A 4640-nucleotide genomic window follows, 5' to 3' on the forward strand; every position below is an offset into this window, starting at 1 on the left:
ATCTTATTAAAATAATTCAAACAAATGAAAGTACGTGTTCTAACAAGACAATGGACTATTTTGAATGGTATATCCAATTTTTTTTTTCATTTCATTCATCAAGGAATTACTGAGTCTTGTCATGGCTTTTGGTTGTTTATTCAAACTATATTTACCATGGAAATGGTAATTAAATAATGTTTCTAAAGTTAATGCACAGTTGAATAAAATAGGCAACAGAGTTATTAAGTTGCCCCTTGAAACATGTTGAATCCATGATGAGCCTTCACCTTCTTTTTGACCTAGCCATGGATATTCGGTGGTATATGAGCATATTATATAAATTATAGTGAAAATATGTGTATACTCTTTTTAATTAATTGTAATTATTTAATGTACTCAACCTCTCCTTTATAGTATTAATTAAAACGTAATTTTCTAATTGGCTATATAGTGAATAAATAGATATAGAATTTTACATTCAGTTAATAAGGGAACTTATGACTTAATTATGGAAACAAAAATTAAAATGATCTTTGTACTTCTACTTTATAATAAAAATAATTGTATGGAATTGTAATAGCAAAATGTTAACGATAGAAATTAGAACCTGAATTAATTTGACATTTTGAAAAATTTCATAAATGTAGTGTTAAAAACTAGAATACATAGTTTATACTTTTTTTTTAAACAATACCAAACTAAGAAAAGAAAAAAAATATTATAAAAATTATAAGAATAAATTTATTTTCAATAAACATAACATTCATACTTACAAAAATATTATTTTTGTTCAATATTTAATAGGGCGGAAGTGAAGCACTGAAAAATCTTTCCGATAGACTTGTTGCTGCTACATGGTGGCTCTTTGGTTTCATAATAATAGCATCTTATACTGCTAACTTAGCAGCTTTTCTACAGTTTCTCGGTTCGATACACCTGTAGAATCTTTGGAAGATTTATCTAAGCAATATAAAATTCAGTACGCTCCATTGAACAGTTCGACAACAATGACTTATTTTTAAAGAATGGCTGACATTGAAACGCGGTTTTATGAGTTGAATATGAAATTTACTGCATTTACCATTTTGAGTATGTATGGTTGATAAACGTTTTATAATTATAGAATATGGAAAAATATGAGCCCAAACGACAGCCTCAGTGAAGTAGAGAGGGCGAAGCTAGCCGTTTGGGATTATCCGGTTAGTGATAAGTACATGAAGATGTGGCAAGCAATGAAAGAGGTGAAATTGCCAAATACTTTGGAGGAAGCCATTGAAAGGGTTAAGAGTTCCAAATCGTCTAGTGAAGGATTTGCTTACTTAGGTATTAAATGTAAATATATGTACACTCATTATTTGAGCATTGAAAATTGTAACGTAACAATATTCTGTATAAAATATCCGGAGAATGTTCGTTATTTATGTATAGGATAAGACACTACTGATATTAGATACCAAGTGTTGATCGACTGCAATTTACAAATGATCGGCGTCGAGTTCTCTAGAAAGCCGTACGCGATTGCAGTCCAACAAGGGTCTCCGTTGAAAGACCAATTCAACTACGCGATATTATTGTTGCTGAACAAATGTAAATTAGAGAAATTAAAAGAGACGTGGTGGAATATGAATCCGGAGAGGATACAATCCGAAAAATAGGACAATCAGATTGAAGGCATTAGCATCCATAACATAGGTTACACAATACAATTATTTTATCCATTCCCAAGTGTCATGTAACAATAACACGAAAACGAAAATCTATTCATGTTTTTTTTATAAATATATATATATTTTTTTATTGCGTCTTAATACGCAAGTTTGGTCGAAAATGTTGGAAATAAATCACCGTACACTGTACGTGCATTGTCATATGTGTATTTTTGCGTACAATTTTTTAAATCATAACACTTATTTATGCATTTTTAAACTGTAAACTTAAATAATACATGTTTTAGCACAATAACACTTTAATAATAATTTTGAATGAAAAAAAGTATCCATGGTTATTTCCATATCCTGTAAAAAATATAAACATATGAACCGATTATCTTTAATTTACATGTAATTTTAGCTCTATTATAATTGATTATTAATGATTTATGTTTTGGTATCGTATGCATATGTTTTTAAAACAATTTTTAATATTTGTTATATAACACCTAATATTCATAGATAAGTGCACGCTCTATTAAGCCGGATAAATTCAAATTCCAAAATAGATCAGAAGTATTTTCTAATACTTATTATTATTATTATTATAATAATAATAATTATTATTATTATTATTATTATTATTAATAATAATTATTATTTTGTTCTACTTCTATTAATTTATAAATTTTCATTGCGGCTATAAAAACTTTATTTTTATATTTTTATAGGTAAAATAATTTATTGCGAATCATTATATTTGTCATAATTACAAACTCATAATAATATCCTTAAAAGTACAACTAATTTGTTAACGTAACACATAATCTCCATGAATCATTATTTTACTTATAAACGTAAAAATCAATTCATTCAAATAATTAGTTATGAGTTAGGTATATAAGGTTTTTATTCTTACTACCACTCATACAGCCCTCAAAAACGCAAACAGGTATGGTTGATAAATATGTGAAAAAAAAAAAACAAATTCAATTCAAAATTAGAATTTAATAGTTAAATCATAGAATACAAAATTTTGATACTAACGAGATATCAATGACCGAAAAAAAGAGTTTGAAATCACGATAATATGTGAACCAATGAGAAGTGGTGAACGATCAGCGCTATATTTGCGCAATAAAAGACTGATATACAACTTTTGACATCGTACCTATTATTATATCATGTTACAGTGTATATTATATACGTAAGCATACTTCTAATAATCATTGTATATACACATATGTTCGTTATGTTCGCTTTCTTATCACGTTCTGATAGTATGTAATCGATTTCCGATACTTTATAATGGCTTCGTATGTTATTTACTCACTTATTTTGAAACGCGGTCAAATCGATTGTATTACATGATCTACATGTAATAGCCTATTCCATCAAAAATGCGTTTCATTTAAACAAGAAGATCAACTAAAAAACGGTAAAGAAATCTGGTCTTGTAAAAACTGTATAGGAAAACCTAAGCTCTATATAAACTACCCCTCAACCTGTTTCGCCATCCCTAACTTCTACAAACTCAACTACTAATATTAATTTAATTCTAACAAAAATTGAATCACTCTCTTTTGGACAATCTAAACTTATCGACCTCGTTAACAAACAACATGGAAAACTGGACTCTTTCGAAAAAAATTTATCTGAATTATCTTTACAACTTATATCTTTATTTTAGAAGAAAATAATCTACTTCGAAATAATTTAAATACTCGAACGAAACGGGTTAAAATTCTTGAAATAAATCGTTCTTCTCTTAATGAACACATTTTTTCCAATTTTATTGATCGCCAGGCACGTTCAAAAAACATTATTTTATTCAAAGTACCTGAAATACCAGACAATACTAATAATTGAGATACGTCAACTGTAAAACTTATTCTTCAAAATCTAAATCTTGACATAAAACCAGTTACAGTTCACAAACTTGGAAAGTCGAATGGAGAAACTCGTCCTCTAAAAGCCACATTCAATACTGCTTCAGACGTTTTCAAAATTCTGGGTTCATTTCGTCATTTAAAATCGAATCAAACTTCCAATAAAGTAAGAATCGCAAGAGAAAAAACTCCAAAACAGCGTAAATACTTTCAAAACCTACGTACAGAATTAAACATTCCGCGCTTAAATGGTAAATCCAACTTATCAATAAAATATCACAAGTGCTTCCCATCAATAGTCTCTTCTACCAATCAAAAAAACTAGTAAGAACAGCCGGCTTACAATTATACTATCAAAATCTTAGAAGTCTCATGTCAAAACTTAACATTCTTATACCACCGTTAAATACGTCTTTTTTTTATATTATTGCTTTATCTGAAACCTAGCTTTTCCCATCTATATCTAATTACGAATTGAGTTTTCATAATAATTATTATACAATTTACTGCTGCGATAGATCTCCTCTGAATAGTAATCATATTCGAGGTGGAGGTGTCCTCATCGCTGTTAAATCTCATTTAAAAAGTAAAATTATAAATGTCAATGTTAAAAGTGTTGAACATGTTTATGTTCAACTTCATTTAGGACCTAATATTTTTATACTTTGTTGTGTCTATATTCCACCTCTTTCGCCTACAACTATTTAAGAAAATTATTTTTTGGCACTTAATGAATTATATCTAGCCAATCGGGAAGCTTATTTTATTATTTTAGGTGATTTTAACCTGCCCTCACTAGACTGGTCTCTTTAATCTCTCCCTCTCAACTGCCATTCCAAAATTAACTCTTATTTCACGAGTATGCTATCGCAATTTAATTTGTATCAATTTAACTTAATACATAACCACAGTAATGTTATTATAGATTTAGTTTTATCTAATTTTCACATTGATGTCTATAATGACCCGGACCCACTAATACCAATCGATAAGCTCAATCCAGCATTGAATATCTTACTAAATTAAAATCAGTTCAATATTTTACCTGTCCATAATTTTATGAAGGCTTTAATTAGTGCTCGGCTGACGGTCAACACTGACGTAGCTTAATAATACCGAA

General features: G+C 28.7%; 1 pseudogene; it reads left to right on the forward strand.

Moving 5' to 3' along the window:
• The first annotated feature begins 900 nt into the window (after positions 1-900).
• LOC112681049 lies at positions 901-1637 on the forward strand (annotated as a pseudogene).
• The last annotated feature ends 3003 nt before the right edge of the window (positions 1638-4640 follow it).

This window comes from Sipha flava, unplaced genomic scaffold, assembly GCF_003268045.1.
Source record: "Sipha flava isolate LNK unplaced genomic scaffold, YSA_version1 18465_pilon_pilon, whole genome shotgun sequence".
Classification (NCBI taxonomy): Eukaryota; Metazoa; Arthropoda; class Insecta; order Hemiptera; family Aphididae; genus Sipha; species Sipha flava.